Source organism: Biomphalaria glabrata, chromosome 16 (genome assembly GCF_947242115.1).
Source record: "Biomphalaria glabrata chromosome 16, xgBioGlab47.1, whole genome shotgun sequence".
Taxonomy (NCBI): Eukaryota; Metazoa; Mollusca; class Gastropoda; family Planorbidae; genus Biomphalaria; species Biomphalaria glabrata.
Window position 1 is genome coordinate 31802874 of NC_074726.1, and position 18128 is coordinate 31821001.

Below are 18128 nucleotides of genomic sequence, written 5' to 3' on the forward strand. Positions count from 1 at the left end.
ATAAGCAGCAATATTGCAATAATAGAGGAGTTAATAGCTATAAGGAGGATGCATGGGACCATCACGCAAAGACCTGTTCAAAAAGGTTTCAACCATCATAAAGGATATTTTTCTTGGGAGAAAGTTATGAGAGTGACTTCTGATGGCGCCAGAAGTATGGTTGGATTCCACTGTGGACTGGAAGCAAGAGTTATTAGAAAGGTTGTCGAGTCAAATGGAACCAAGTGTCTGCAGCTTCATTGCTTTATTCACCAACTAAACCTCTGTGACAAGGGTTTGAACCTGGAGCATATGATAAGGTACTAAAACGTTGTTTTTTTTAAATCAATATTTGAGACAGAGCATTCAAAGCAAGTATCTCAACTGAACTACCACACAAAGTTGTGGGATTTGGCTATTTTATGAGCCATTACATTACATCGGAATGAACTCAATATCAAACTACAAGTTGATTTCTCTTAGCATGTCTTATGCTGACATAAGCGCTTTCGAACAACACTGCAGCTCTTCATTCAGCAGGGGAAGAGGTGCATCTTTTCAAGTTCTAGCCTGTACCTATCTACAAAAATACAAGCAGCTTAATATGTCTAACCCAAAAAGATCAAAAAAACGATCTAATTTCTGAGGCCAATGAAGGATTATTCACTGAAAGATTTATCGATTTTCACATTTTTAAAGAATGAAATAAGTCTTTTCGAAAATCCATTAGCGGCTGATGTGTCAAGAGCCCTGTCATCCCTGTAACTGGAACTGATTGACTTACAAAGCCAGACATCACTTCTTGATACATTTCTAACCATGCAGACAATTGATTTCTACTCCGTGGTGCCTGCAGAAACTTGTCTAAATCCCCCGAAACAAGAGTTAAGGATGGTCACCTTGTTTACAAGCACAAACTTTTTCAGTGATGAAACAGGCGAAACCAATATTAAATCCTCGTATCACGGACGAGAGTCTGGATTCAGTACTCTGACTTTGTGTCTCATCTATGCAGCCGGATATTCAGAAGTATGTTTTCGAATAAATTTCTAACAAGCAATTAATGTGTGAATAATTACATAAAAATGATTTCAAGTCAATTTTCTTTCTTTCTTTTTTATTTGATCATTTCGGTGGTGTGGCCCGCGACACGAGTGTTAAAAATTAAAATGGCCCACGGACCGAATTAGGTTGGGCATCACTGGTCTAAAATGTGAAAATGTCCGGCTTTCAATTGTTGTATACTACAAAGCCAAATTATAACGCCATCTAAATCAATCCTTTACATCTTCTTCTTTAATCACTTAAACTCACTCACTAATGATGAATTGAATGGGAGATGGGTTTTGAATTATAATCATTTGTGTGACCAGAAATACACAAATCATTTAGAGAACAGAAATATTGCATTCTACGTGGATTCTTAGAACGCTCATACGTCCACCTAATCTAATCCTAATTCTTATTTAGCCGGACATCTTTTAAACAAATATCCATATAATAAAGTACCAAAATCAGTCTCAAGTCTTACGTAACAATCTCTTGTTTACTTCTACTCTAATGAACTGGGTTGCTATAAGAATACTTCTTATCTTATCAATTACATACCTTTCTCAAAAAGATAATTACGTCCTAATCGAATACATTTGTTAATCTAGTCACGCGTGTTAATTAGGAACTTAAACTCTCAGGTTTTTGGTTTTCCTGGCTGATTCAGGCAATCTATTTTATGCTCTAATGGCACTATGGAGAAAAAGAAATTTGTTCTAGTATATAGGATAAGAAATGTACCTTTATCGTTGTGTCTGAGTTTCTTTTTTATTGAGTTGTATTTTTGCATTTGTAAGTTATGGTTCAATGTATTAGTGCTACTTTATTGTCATTCTTCTGTGCTAAAGTGTCTCTAAATTGCGTGATTTGACTAATGGCGTCACTCTAGTCAGATCTGAATATTTGATTGCTATAAATCTCGAGGCCGCGTCTGTTCGAATGTCTTCATGTTTTCTTCAGTTGAAGGTTTGCAAAATGTTTTACGTTCGGATGTTCTTTCAGATTTGAAGATAATTTTATCCGAGCTCAAACATCGAGCAGGTCAACGCAGGATGGCAGTTGGCAGGGCATAAACCTAGGACCATTGGGACCATTCGAATAACAGTCAAGTGTGCATACCACACGCCCAGGCAGCCAACCCAAACAAAGGACGCATATTGAGATATTCTAATATTCACATATACTGATGTCACATAAATTAAATACCCGATTTGAAATTCTGAACTCGGAATAAGAAAAAGGGAAAACATAACATAATCTGAATATTCTGAATGAACTTGTTTGACATCTTGATTAAGTTGGCAGCTTTGAAGGACGTGGTCAGCATTCTCTAGATTAGTGTTTCCGAAACTGTGTTCCGCAGAACTGTAGGGTTCCGCGAAGCCTGAATGGGTGTTCCGCGGACTACTAGAATAATTAATTAACTAGTAGGCCTGTTGTTACGGCGCCTTCGATATGTCACGGAGGTCACGGTTGTTACCGGTCGTTGACTTGTAGCACCAGACTGCTGGAAGACAACTAAACCGTTGTTAGGCGTAATGCATCTTAACTTAAAAACTTCAAATAACTTGAATAACTTCCTTTTGTGAACAAACTAAATAACATTTTAATTATAATATAAACAAAATCAATTTGTGATTAATGAAATAGATGTAGTAGACTTAAGTAATAATTCATATTTCTTAACAAAATCTAACTCACTACAATAAATCAACCGTTCAGTCTTCCGTTCTTGAGTCGTCTGTCCTAACTAAGACCAAGTGACGTCAATGCCACCAATATTGCATCATTCACAACCGCTAACCTCTTTCCACCATCACCATATAAATACACAACACCATAACAAGGCCACCACGTGAATAGAAAAAATAAGCGAAGTGCTCAGCTAAATACTCAGAACGTGCGAAGTGTTCCTTTAAGGCAGGGGTCTCAAACTCATATCAGCATGTGGGCCGCAGTAGGAAGTAACAACCAGTCAGCGGGCCGCACCACGAAAAGAGTATGTTTTTCCATTAAATTTTACGAACACTGCAGTTAATTGCTAAAATAAAGTTTTTATAATTATTAATTACATTTAGTGTAGTTTATAACATGCACAGGCAGTTTAGATTACTAAAATAAGTTGACGTTGTGTCTGTCACTAATAAAAAAGCAGAAACTGTATTTCCCTCCCCCCCCCCCCCCCCCCCCAAAAAAAAAAAAAAAAAATTACTAGGCCAACTGCAGTTAGCTCGTCACTCATGTTTCTGTACACTCATCTGAGAGCGTTTGGCAGAGGCCAGACCATCGACGTTAGGCATGCAGTCGCGTGTAGTGGCAAGCCGCAAGGTTGCTCTCAGATGCTCATCAGTCAGTCTTGATCGTAATGCTGTTTTGTTGATCTTCATTCTGGAGAAAAACTGTTCGCAAACGTACGTACTCCCAAACGTCGCTAGAATTCTAGCAGCTGCGCAGAATAAGTTTGAAAACTTCTCTCTGGGAAGAAACTGGTAAAAAATCTGGAACGCCAACATCAGCGTATTTTTGCTTCAGAACAGTGTCACACTGCAGACTTTTGCCACAGAGTACTTCTTGGTGCTGAATGCAATGTATGGCTGCAAAAGGTCCCGCCAAGCTGAGCTGATTCCGTTTCTCTACAATTAATCCAACAACACCAACCTTCTCTGAACACATTGCTGGTGCACCGTCCGTAGCCACTGAAACAAGTTTTTTCCCACGGTAGCACACACCTGTCAATACAAGCTTCCAAATCTTGAAACACGTCTCGTCCAGTCGTCTTTCCTTTCATTACTAGTAAGTCCAATAGCTCTTCAACAATGTTCAAGTTTTCGTCGACCCCACGAATAAATACAGCACAGTATACGGTGTCTGTTACACCAGTAGACTCGTCCAGTGCAATGGAATATGCTACAAAGTCTTTTGCAGCGGCAATCAGTTGCTGTTGAACATTTGTCGCTGACTCGCTAGCGGCCAGCGGTTAGAATCAGACCACCGTTCACCCAGCTTCTTCTGAAAGCCTAAGCGGTCGGTGGGCGACAGTGACACCTCATTTACTGATTTGTGGAGTTGTAAATCATTTCACGGCTTTTATGTGGTCATTGTAAATTTTATCTATTTTTTTTTTTTGAATTTGCGGAAGTGTCCGCGGGCCACACAAAATAGTTTCGCGGGGGCCACTTGTGGCCCGCGGGCCACGTGTTTGAGACCCCTGCTTTAAGGAAACAATTTGTGAAACACTGCTCTAGCGACACACGTTTAGTTGCTCATGCAATAGCGCCGACTTTTATCTAGGTTTGCTCTCAGTGGACAGTGACTTGAAATACCCTCCCGTCTTAAAAATTAGTATATGAAAAAGAAAATAAAAAAAAAATACTTTTAGAAAAAAACTGTACAAACTTTTTACCAGACAGACAGAGAGAGTTGATATACGCTTAGTAAAAAAAAATGTGTGGCCGCCTGTTCGAGTGATATGCGTTTTAATTCTAGTCGTCAATGACGTCATCCCCTGACGTCACGCATGAGGTTTGGTCTGGAATGAATTATCTTCATTTCAAAATAAGTGTACGAAACTTGAAAAAAACAAAACTTTAAATTGGGAGATCACTTACACAATCAACTTGTCTTTACAAAGCTTATATCAACTCACTGTCTGTCTGGTCTAAAGTTTTAACACGTTATTTCTCCCATACCCATTCTTGGATCATGCTTAAACTTTGCACAATTATTCCTCGGTGAAGTAAATACATGAATCGATAACAAAAAATTAACCAATTAATCAATGCATCCTCTGTTTGGGACCCCTCAACTCAAGAAAACATTAAGAAACTAGAACAGACACAAAATAGAGCAGTGCGATTCATAACAAACGAATATTCACATTTGACTAGAGTAACACCTTTAGTAAATCACTAAATTTAGAAAGCCTTCAGGACAGAAGGCTCAAAAGTAAAGTAGCAATCATACATAAAACACTGAATCATAATCTTCAAATACAAAAACAAAATTTAATAAAATACTCTGAAAGACACAAAGATAAAGGCACATTCCTCGTCCCATATGCTAGGACAAATTTGTACAAATACTCCTTCTTCCCTAGTGCTATTAGAGCATGGAATGGGTTGCCTGAGCTAGCCAGGAAAACCAGTGACTTGGCAGAATTTAAGTCATTGGTTAATATGCATGACTAAATGCATGACGCGTAGGACGTAATCATCTTCTTTTTTGAAGTAACGTCTGTATTATATAAGATTAAGATAAGATAAGATTTTTAAGTACTGGTAATTAAATATTTTGTTTAATGCCAACAAGGGAAATTAATCATTCAACAGTCACAGATATGCTAAATATGTAGGGTTTCGTCCCCATAGATAATTGTGCACGTTATTTCTCCCACATCTATTTTCGGATCAAGTTGAAACTTTAAACAATTATTTTTTTTTACCTAAAAAAACATGAATCAATTAAAAGTTAACCAATTTGCCAATGGACCTCATTCACCAATTGTAAACAAACAACATTTAATCACGTGATCTTATTGATAAAACAACGGAAAAAAAACTGTCACGTGACAACCAACATGAATTAAACACGAGATCGTAAATTATATAGAAGAGATTGGTGAATGAGGTCCATTATATATTGGTTATCAATTATTTTGATATGGAAAAAATAAAATATCTTCTACAATATTGAAATTTATTGTTGCGAAGGTGGAGTTCTTCCTCCTATAAAAGCTTTTTTTTTAAAAGTATTTCTATATTTTGCCCTTTTCTTGTTTCTATTGTGTCCAGATAGTGTATCCAGTACTTCTGAAAGACCTTTTTGTTCCAGGTTATTTGCATTGCTGGATAGGAGTAAGATCATTCAAAAATCTATTCAGAAAAGCAACAAGTACACTACAAACTTAAATTCCTGTTGTTTTTTTTTTAAATTAGATTTTAGATCTATATCTAGACTTAGCTATCACAATGACTTGTTCAATTAAATGAATCATCTGAACATGTTAAGAGGTGGGGAAGTTAACAACGTACACAAATCATTCGTATAATGTTTTATATGTTTCGGATGTTCCTTCAGGACGACGGGGGATGGGAGCGGGCAGGGTTTGTACCCGGGACCCTCGATGAATCTGAACGACAGTCCAGCGTGCAAACCGCACGCACCGGGCAGCCATCCACGACCAGGCAGCCATTCAAACAATGAATGACAATTGATCTATATTTGTTTTGATAGTATTCCTTCTTATTTAGATCGATCTAAAATTACTTAATTCGAGATCATCTAAAATTTAGAGCATTTAAAGTTAAAAAAAAAAAAAAGAAAAAGCGAAGACCAGAAAGTGAGGACTTAAAATTATAAATGATGGCTCCCCATGTCTCAGAAGACAATGGATGCTCCCATTAGATCTATAAATACGAATTAGAAAAAAAGATGACTTCCGCTACAAGTTTTTATTATTGACGTCTGAAACTAACATGACTAGCTAGCTCTATTGACTATTAGACTTTAATTTACAGTCTGGTATATAGACGCTAGATATTTCATCATGGTAATCTAGATTTATATAGTTACTAGAATCTACTCTAGTATTTCCTGAATCATTCATAAATTTCATACATTTATTGTTTATAAATCGATGGCGATGAAGACCATGTCATACGCATATCCATAGGCGCATAGGCCCTATGGCATAGATGATAGGCATAGCATGATGATGATGATACTAATGATAGCCCAGATAGACTCACTGGCAATATAAGTTTAAAAGTTGTAAGTTACAAGTAACTACAGTGACTAACAGTGACAGTCTGAGTTAAGTTAAGAGTCAGAGACAATCTCTTACTCACACTCATCAGTGAGTAACACTTACAGTGAGTCACAGATTAATTTAATCATTTAATCTGTTTTTTGTGATCTTTTGTGAATCAACAACCCATCAGGTACGTAGATATTTCATTATTCTTCTGAAATGTAAGCTTATTACAAATAAGTTTGATTGTAATATCCTAATCGAAGTGCTTTTTTATTACGAGGTTACTAAATTTAACCATTCAATCATGACGTCACGTGAAGCGTCTTGAATACAATTTAGTCTTAAATCGTAAAGTTAATAAATTTTAAAGCCTGTTATTAAACAAAAAGTTTATATTTCTAAAACAATTATGTTGATGTAATAGTAGACATGTGTAGGGATTTAAAATAATTAATTTGTTTTTATTTTGAGAAGTAAATTGGATAAGGCATTGAGGTGCTCCATGGGACCCCGTGTTGGATTTTTCCATGCATAAATTGTGGCGTCACATGTAGCGTCTAATACGAGTTCAGGATTTGTTAAGTTTTCTGTATTCATGGAAAGTTTCAATTAAGATTAAATGATTTTAATATATGTAATAAACTTTTTTCATAATCATTTGAAATGAACATTTTTTTTTGACATCTTTCATTTTATATTTTTTTTGTAATTTTACTTTACATCGTTTGGGGCATTTCAGTGGACACTACTCCGTTTATTTACAAATGGTGTCCTAGTTTACGTCTGTTAAGTCCAAATAGATTTTAGTGATACTTTGTTAAAGATTTTACAGTGTCAGATAATATTAGCTACATCTAAAAGAAATAAAGCGGTACTGTTTAAGAAATATTAAATAATTAAAATTTACTTATTCTGTAAATAAGATTTAGAACTATTTGATCTTTCGTTTGAGGTGCATCTCGGACACTTGTCTTTAAAACTTTAAAAAGCTAAACTCTAGATCTAGAAATCTAGACTGACTAGACCTCTAGACCTAAATCTAGATTTACTCTAGATCTAGATCTAATTATGTAATTCATTATCTACATTTACTCTAGATCTAGACCTAGATCTAATTATGTAATTCATTATATTATAGCTAGATTTACTCTTGATCTAGACCTAGAGTAGAGTACAAGAGTCTAGAGTAGTCTAGTCAGTCTAGATATAATTCAATATCTAGATTTAGATCTAAACTAGATTATTAGATTAGAAATCATTAGATCTTTTATCAGTTTTATGAATCTAGACTAATGACTCTAGACTAGGTCATTAATGACTAGATTTAGATCTAAACTAGATTATTAGATTAGAAATCATTAGATCTTTTATGAATCTAGACTAATGACTCTAGACTAGGTCATTAATGACTAGATTTAGAATCTAATTCTAGATTTAATAATATATTTTTCTTTAAATTGACAAGTATCTAGAAAATTATCTAGATCTATATTATAGACCTATTCTATATTAAAATGTAGATTATATCTAAAACAAAGTTTGGTTTAACCTGCACTTAATTTCCATTGTATTGTTTATAGTCTTTATACAGTATATTCAATTATATTGTATTCAGTTCTTTCAGTCTTAACTTAAGTTAATATAATTAACAGTACTAGTCCTATACTATTGATTGAGTCTATCCCTATCAAGCAATTATGGGCATTACTAGACTAGATTAAAATAATGCACCAATATATAATATATGTTTATGAAAGTTATTAGTAGGCCTATATATAATAGATCTATTTATTTTGATACTTATACATTTTTATAAATTACAGATTTCAGTAATGGAGTATCTGTTAGAGTTTCGAGGCGTCTACAAGCCAAGAAAGACTCTAAATTTACAAGCATCAAAGCCTGGGCCGTGTTGCTGTTTTAGAGTGGAGAGAAAAGGAAAGGTTAAGAAAAGCTGCATACAGGGCCTAGTTAAGCCCACATGAAGAAGCTTGGATAAACAGAAAACGCAAAGAAAGAAAACAGCAAGCTAATAGTCCACTTAATGTAATCTCAGCAGAGGTTGATGAATCACTAGGTACTGGATTCCAGACTCCAGTGGCAAAAAGAATGGCTGTTTCAAGGGCTTTGATGAAATTGCCTAGATCACCCAAGAAATATGCTGCAGTTTTTGATGGTCTCACACAAATATGCTCCCCAAGAAAAAGTAAAGCTGTCAATGACATACGCTTTCTGCGCCTACCTGAGAGAAGAAAGCTCATCTTTCTAAACAACATTAAAGAAAGTATCAAAACCTAACTACACTCCACCAACAAAAAAAAAGTCAGATGTCTAGTGCTCATAGACATGTACTCTGCAGTATCCTTAGTAAGTACAAGAAACTCAGAGGTTGTGCTACTCATTTCTAACATTTTGGTCTTCCAAGAAGTTTTATGTCCAAGTGCAAATCAGAACAAATTGCAAGAAAAAAAAACGAAGTGATTGCATTGCACAAAATGCCTTGGAAACAATATTCATTTTTTACAGTAGAGAGGATGTCTCAAGAACTGATCCCTCTCAATCATCTGTTAGTGCTCAAACAGGAAAACGTTTCATGCAAAAGCTACTTAACATAAGATGCAATCTTGCTTATGTGAGTTCTGTTTGAAGATTTTTCTTTATATAGAGGGCATTAATAAATTTCTGATCAAAAAAGGACACAGAGCTGACATTAAAAAAATCCAGCTTCATCACTCGAGGGTGATGGTACACTGCGAAAGGTAACAAAGTGGCGACCAGTAAATAAAGAAGGATCTTTCAATGACCTAGTGAGAGGTATTACATCTAACACTATTGCTTACAGAAATAGAAGCTGTTTCTGCTTTCCATGCAGAAATTCATATGGCAGTCAGTGCCTGCATGATGAAATATGTGGATCTTGGAAGGTGTTCAAACTTCAGAAACAAAATGGTAAGTACTTGTATTTATTTATTTTTAAATAGCACTTTACAATTATCTGAGAAAAAACATTATTCATTTTAAAATTACCTAATTGATTTCTAAATGAAATTGTTTCTTTTTCTTCAGTAGTGCAATCTCAGTCAAATCTTGAAGACTCTTTGGATGCCAGTCCCATATGCTCAAATTCAAAGGTAAAGAGCTTTTACATATAAACATTTTAAAAATTTTCATTGAATCTTATGTTACCTGTATTGTATAAGTTGTTTTTTAATAATATACCCTGCTAAATAATTTTAGACTCACTTTAGAAATTAAGTATTTCAGCCCCATGTTGTTTTTTCAGGCCCAAACAAATTCCTTCACTAATCAAAAGTACATTGTAAATAGCTGTGTGATTGTCAAGTATGGGGAAATATTCTATCCAGGTATAATTTTTTTGCACTGTGTACCTTTTAATTTCAATAAACAAGTTCAAAGTATGTTTTAGATTGAAGTATTAACTTTTCAACATTGCTGGTAATTTTTTTTCTTACAGGTGTTGTGATAGAAGTCCTGGATGATCAGCGCAGAAATAATTTTTTAAAAAGGCACAGACAGACCTGCCTACCGTTACGCAAAATGCGTATTCGTTACACAAAATCTCCCAAAAATGACAGTCAGTACGCAAATACGCTTTCAACCCGTCGCGTTCTTCATTTCGTATCCTTCCCCCCCCCCCCCCACCCCCTTTGGCCTAGCTTACCATCGGTCACGGAGGTCACGCTAAGCCGTCCTGTTGAGGGGGGGGGGGGGAGGGAACAGAAAAGGTGGGGGAACACATTGTGTTCAGATCTATACGTTGATTGGTTCTTAAAAGCATAGATTTAGTCTAGAAATGAAGAACGCGAGAGTGGGGGAGTGGCGGGTTGGTACCGTCAGTTAGCTGATACACCAACGTGACTTTTTTTTTGTAAGTTCATTAGTAGAAAATAATTATGTTGAATCCCTGATTCCTGTATTCATTTGTATAGAAAAAAAATATCGAAGTGCTATCGATTCAAAACACATTGAGTGACATTGTAGATATCTAGTCTAGATCTATATCTGGATTCTAGATCTAGAATCTAGATAACTTGTTATACAGGAATAGATCTAGCTAGACATTACGACTGATGATTACGTTATGTCATGAGTCTCTACATTACTCTACAATCTAGATCCAATTTAGTTGCAGTATGATTTAGATTGACTAGATCTAGATCGATAACATCTACTACCATCTAGTCTAGATCTAGACTAGATTAAATTCTTAGTCTTAATATAGAATAGATCAAGGATGAAGGTAGGCTTACGAAAGTTTGGAGTAGACCTACGTTTGTAGCGGATCCACGGCATCAGTAATACTCTTGAGCCCAGATCTAGAGTAGATTATATTCATTATATAGACATAGATCCAAATCTAGTCTAGATATCATCTCTATTGTCGTATTGATTTAGATTGTAGATCTAATCATGACATTTAGATCTAATATTATATATATATATATATATGACAAAATAGTGGTTCGCGTAAGTGTTACGCATTCTGGTGCCAAAATACGCATTTTGACCATCAGCATTACGCATTTGGACTTTTTTTGGTAGGCAGGTCTGCACAGAAATAAAAAATATATTTGTATGTCCAGAAGTGCAGGACATACAGTTAGTGTAAGCAGACATGATTGTTACTGAAGTGATGTTGATACCAAATGGCAATAGTTTGAGTGTGGAATGTTTTGATTTCTGAATTTGTCAAATAAAATTTGTGTACAGTTTTATGCCTTTTCTTTTCTTTTTTTTTTTTTTAAAACCCTTTTCTGTGTGTTAAAACTAACAAAAGATATAAAATATATATTGTCAATAATTTAAAATAATAACGATCATTGACTTGTGCACAGATAAGACAAAAATGTACACTTATAAACATTATTTTAAAAAAATGGTGTCCCATGAAGCACCAGCAACATTTTGTGAAATTAAAGCAGCATTTTTACAAATGGGTACTTTATGACTAGAATAGTAAACTTAATAATAAGTCTAATGGATCACTTTAGTGCAAAAATAAAATAATTTCTATATTCTCACAGAATATCTTTTAAAAAAACTTTAACCTGTAGTGTCACAGGTGCTACGGTGTCCCAATTTTTGAATTGAGCTCAAATCCACTTTTTCTATGCAAAAGCATAAATTTTAGTATCTAAAGACTAATATTTAGAAATATAGAAATTAAAGACAGTTCTATTATGCTAAAATACAATGAATTTATCAATTGGTCGTTGTTAAATTATCAAGTGGTGTCCCGGTGATGCACCTGTGACACAAAAGGGGGTACCCCTTGAATAGACACTGCTGTCAAAATCTACATCTTGCAATTCATTTTCTATTGATAAATTCTTAAAGTGAACTGGTTGAAGAAGTGAATACAGTTGAAATGAAACCAAAAACTTCAACTTTAATTTTTAGCATAATGTGACACTTTTTGGCACCAGTACTGGAGAAACACTCATATAGAAATCTAGATCTATGTGGTGACTATGACTACTAAGTGACAGTCTACTACTTAGTACTAGATCTAGGTATTCTAGTATTACAATAACACTTAGTAAGAAAGTGAAAGTGCTGCCTGTAATGTTGTATTGTTGCCTGATGTAGAATCTTAATGCATCTAGAAATTTAGTCTGACCTATGACTAAGTCTGTTCGATTTATGACATTATATGTAATGTCACCTTAACATCATGTTATCACATTTATGATGTCCTGATAACTAGGTTTATCACTACATCTATATCCTATAGATCTAGTCAATAGAGTCTGAATAGACTCATTACTGTGAAATGCCTGCAACGGTATTCATGATAGTCAACGTGACAATAATATGATTCATAAAGACATAGATCTAACTATGTCTATAACAATTAAGATTACTAAGAATACTTTGATATGACTTGAATCAATCTAGATCTTTAACTATGTCTATAACAATCAAGATTACTATGATAACTTTGATATGACTTGAATCTATCTAGATCTTTAACTTAAGTAGTCTTATTCTAAGTCCCAGAATCAGAAAATGGCTGTCAACTGTCTTTGTTGTTGTCACCTTCTCCTTTAAGCTTCTTCAGAGAGTATGCTTTTCAAGAACAAGAATCATGAGTCGATAATATTCTTAAAACTTAAAATATCGTTGCTTTAAATTTAGTATGTAGTTTATAGTTTAGTAACATCTTTCCATTCAGATCTCTCTTGAGCTTTTTATCTCTATGCCGAAACTCTAAGTTGTTGTAGATCTGTCGCCATATCTTCAATCCATTTTATTTATGTTCTGCCCTTTGTTTTTTGTTGGTATACTTTTTTCGTTTCATCTGTTGTCTGACATTCTTTTGGAGTAATCTTCCCAATGTAATCTGCTCTTTTTTATACATTTTTCTAAGGATTTGTTATCTCCAAGTATTTAGCAGACTTTCTGTTGTTTTTGTCAGTGCCCAGGTCTCACTTGCATACATGGCTACTGGTCTTATGATGTTTATATATACTTTTTTTTCTCTTTTCATTGATATACACTTTACTTTTGCTTCTAAGTATGTGCTGGGTGCTGTAGAATGCTTGTTGTCTGCTGCTAGTCATTCCTTTTATTTCAGCCAATAGGCTATTTTAAGATCTGCTTAGCAAAGGAAGTTTTATTATTATTCTCCTATGTCTGCAACTCTTAATAATGAACCAATTAGTTCATTTTTTCCAATACATTCTGAGACAATGATCTTCATCTTTAAAAAAATAAATGTATCATAAGGTTCCCTTTGATTCTCCAGACCATCACACTAATGAAATAACACAATAATTTTCTGGCAGAATGATCTCCACCTAACAAACCAAACTATGTCAGTGACATTACTTTAGCAGATGGTGCTACTGTTTGTCAACATCACTTGTTTTTTTATTTACCATGTGAGGCTACTGAAAAACAAATCCTCTCTCAATATTTTTTGGAAATAAATTTATTTGTTTGGCTTTATATGTTGTAATGATTCTCTCCAACAGGCCTTCTGTAAACACTGATCAACACAACAAATCCAACTCAAGAACTTGACAACAAGATTTCCAAAATAATGTGGTTCTTTAATAACAAACAAATAACATCCAATATAAATACTACACAATTGTCTACAGGATAGACTGGCTAAAAATGCTTTACTAAACTCTAAATTGCTGTACTGCCATACTAAACTCTCTATCTATTCTGGACTCATACTACTTCACTTGAGAATTCACTACTAATTCACTTGAGAATTCACTATCCCCGGACTGACTTCACTGTAGACTAATAGTTTGGTTCCCCTAAGGTTTCAATCACATGATCATAACATGAGTCATATTTATGTGTAACATTCATACCAGTACTGTTCCTTGTCCATCAACACTCTACACTTAACTGTATTACTGGCCTGTGTCAAATTTGTCAGGTTATGACACACAGTTAACCCTATCATGTCCTTCAGAAATGAACATTTCTTCAACTGAGCCTAAACTTCTTGCTGGATGGCAGGGGATGAGCTGGATTCAAACTTGGAACATCATCTTGATGACAGGATGGCTGCCTGGTTGCTGTTCTTGATTGTCTTCAGTTCAAACCCTGCCTGTCATCATCTCTTGCAATTCTTAGGAGGTTTTTGTTAGGATGTAATACATTTTCAAATCTGAAGGAATATCAGAAACAAGTAAAAGCAACAAACAGCATGATCAATGACCACATGAACAGGCAGGCATTCATCTGCATTACTAGTATCCAATTCAATAGATATATATTTTTATATATAGATCTATATACTAATATTTAATTATTGTGCTTTGTAGCCTAGATATAGCCTAGATATTGTGCTGTATACTGTGTAATATATGTACTGTATAGCCATATAGTGCTACAGAATGTAAAATATAGCCTAGAAATTGCACTATAAATTTAGTTTTTGATAGAGTTACATGAGTTTATTTGAATATATGATTAGTTAAAATTAAGTGACCATGTATTCTCTGATCCAGTTTCTAGAGTCAATAGCTTGCCTTATTTTCTGTCAGTGATAAACATAAATATAAATAAGTTGACACTTGAGTTAACTTCAAGTTTTCTCCTTGATTTCCTTCCCTTAAGTATCTGCACTATTCAATACATTCAAAGAGGAAGCAGCAGCACAAACTTCAAAATTTTGGATTCTTTCTATTTTGTTGTTGTCATGTTCTCCACTGATGGCTATGGAGAATTTTTCCCTGACATTTGGCTGGGTCGACTCTTTATGATTCTAACCATTGCCCTGGCCTTTGTTTTTATATCAAGCCATGTAATCATACTCAAGTCTCCCAATCTAGCTAAGTAAAGGGATACTTTACTACAAACATTCCAATGGAACTTAAACATTTTAACTCATTTCTTCTAACTGGTTCATTGTTATAAATCCATTCTAGATTCAAGGAATCTTAGCCACTTACATGGAAAGAGTTAACTGTGGTGGAGACTACCGTTTGGGTCTATCTAAGATCAAGAAGCATGTGATTGTCTGTTCTACAACATTAACTCTTGACAGCCTGATAGACTTCCTGAATGAGTTTTATGGTAATCCTAACTTAGAGGTGAGGCCATTGCTTAAATATAGGACCATTAATAGCACTTTAAAAGAGTTGTACTTTAAGCCTCTCATAAAATAACAAAAATACTACAGATTTGATGAGGTAACCTCCGCTTGGGAGTCATTTTACAGAAGATTGAATCATATCAACTTGCAAAGAGATATGTGGCTAAATTTTTTAAAAATTGAATAACAAAATATTTTAATTTTGTCAGCTATTTAGTCAAAAATATTGATAAATACACTATTGGCTTTGATTCTCATGGCATATAACTTATAACAAAACAAACACAAATGAATAGTTAGACTACCACATGATAAAGAAAGGTTTGAGGTAAGTAATCTTTAATCATGGGTTATGTTGGCAAATGACATGCAGGTTTTTTTCGTTTTTCTCCTACAAAACTTCTAGGATATGGCTGGGTTGCAGGTGGTCATGACTTCCACAGTATGATGTGGAGGGTTATAAGGGAAAACCTGCACAATCTATTCACCCTAACACAAAAAACTTCCCACAAGCCTCAGCTGAAGGCACGGTGGCTAAGCGGTAAAGTCTAGTAATGTACTTCTTCAGTTCCGCCGTATGGTAACGTGATCAATTTGATTCTCTGTTTTATTGTCTAGTGAAACCCATGTCACTTTGTGGCATTTTTTTGTGGGGGAAAATGCTGCCTCCTATCACTAATTCATTAAATGTGAAGAAGTCTGCAAACATTTCTCCATTTTCTTTTATAATGCCAAGTCCATGGGTGCCCATACTTTTCTCTCTCTCTCTCTGTGTCACTTCCCACTTTGGCATTCAAGTCTCCCATGAGGATCAAAACATCTCTTGTAGGTATTTTGTCAACTATACTTTGCAATTGGTCATAAAATGTATTTTTGTCAGTATCACTTGCAAGGTTGGTGGAAGCATAGCACATAATGATGTGAACATTTTTGAACTTAGACTAAAATTTGGCTCTAATTATTCTTTCTGAAGCTGAGATTTTTGAAAGCTTCCTTGTTTAGTAGTATTGCTACACCATTTTCATGTAAGTCATCTTCTTTTTCCTTTCCAGAGAAGAGAAGGGTTTCTCCTGATTGCAGTCTTGTTTCACAGAATGTGTTCCATCGAAATTCACTCATTTCCAGGATATGTAGTTTGTAGTTGGCCATTTCCTTTGCAATTTGAGCACATCTACCTGGTTCTAGTAAAGTACGGACATTCCATGTTCCCAAGTTAAATGCTGCCTTCTGAATAAGGAAGTGTTTCTTTTTCATTGGTTTAAGTAGAGTGGTCAGCCTCACAGGATTCGTTCGACTTTCCCTGCATAGCTTCATAAGTCTCCTTTGTGGAGCTCTACTTTCGCCTCTGACAATGTTTGTGTTTTTGTTCTGGTTTCTATAACACTATTTTTTCAATGGACAGGTTGTTAGCCTATCGCACAACCCCTGTGTCCCGGGGAGGGGGATGCACCTTTTGTCTGGCTTGGTAGTACATGCCAGGAGTGATGAGCTCCCGCCAGTATAGCTCTGAGGGTCATTGAGGCACTCAAGCTGTCACACCACAGCATGGTATGTGCATCAGGTGTGCATCTAGCGCGTCAGACATTTACACAGCTAAAACCAACGTGGAAATCTCCTCACATCTCAAACAAGATTAAACTAAGAATCTTTAACTCTAATGTCAAGGCTGTCCTACTGTATGGCTCTGAAACATGGAGAACAACTGAAGCCACAACAAAAAAAATACAGACCTTCATCAACAGATGCCTGAGAAATAACCTAAAAATACACTGGTATGACAAAGTAGAAAACACCAAACTGTGGGAGATGAGTGGACAGAAAAATATAGAAGTGCAGATCTTAGAGAGGAAGTGGAGATGGATTGGTCACACCCTTAGAAAAGATACCAGCAACAGAGCTAGGCAGGCCTTAGAGTGGAACCCCCTGGGAACAAGACTCAGAGGAAGACCAAAAAGAACATGGCAACGCAGTGTACTTGAAGAAGCAGAGAAGACGGGAAGAGCTGGGAAACCATCAAAAAACTAGCAAGAGACTGTGGAGAGTGGCATGTTTTTGTGAAGGCTCTATGTTCTATGAGGAACTCATAGGAGTGATGATGATGATGATGGAAACTGAGCATCACTAGTCTTTGGCAAACTCACAACAAACATTTTTCAAAGACATGAAACAGCTGGGACTAAGTGTTAGATTATGTCAGGGTAGACAAAATCATAGGCAAATACAATAAGTTCTTAGCAACTTGAAATATGGTATCTAAATGTAGCCTTCTTTATTTCATTGTTTTAAGGACCAAATGATGACAGACAATTAATGCGTGTATATTCAGCATTCCACATTTTTCATTCCAACAAGGACATCTGTACAATAAAGTCTCTATTTTCATATTTATATATATCTGAGAGATGAAGAATAAGGGCAATACAAATAGATTGTTCACACACACATGCATGCATCCGTTACTTTATTAGTATGAATAATAAATAAACAAAATCTATATCAGAACTTTCAGAGTCATGGATAAAAACTAAATAGTTTAATTGCTTTCTAATTAACAAATTATTTTTGTGCATTTCTTTTTTTTTTATGTACATATTTAGCTAAAGAATTACCTTTTGACTGAAAAAAACTCATTTAGTTTTAGTTTTATTCCTTAATTATTGAATTCATACATGCAGACACTATGCAAATAATGTATTGAATTTTGAATATTTATTGTAGATCATTATTTGGGACAAACATGTTAAAAACATTTTACTAGCTCCA

General features: G+C 35.0%; 1 pseudogene; it reads left to right on the forward strand.

Moving 5' to 3' along the window:
- Positions 1 to 6733: 6733 nt before the first annotated feature.
- The window catches only part of LOC129923275 (dynein axonemal heavy chain 6-like), a 93778-nt pseudogene continuing 82383 nt past the window's right edge, over positions 6734 to 18128 (forward strand).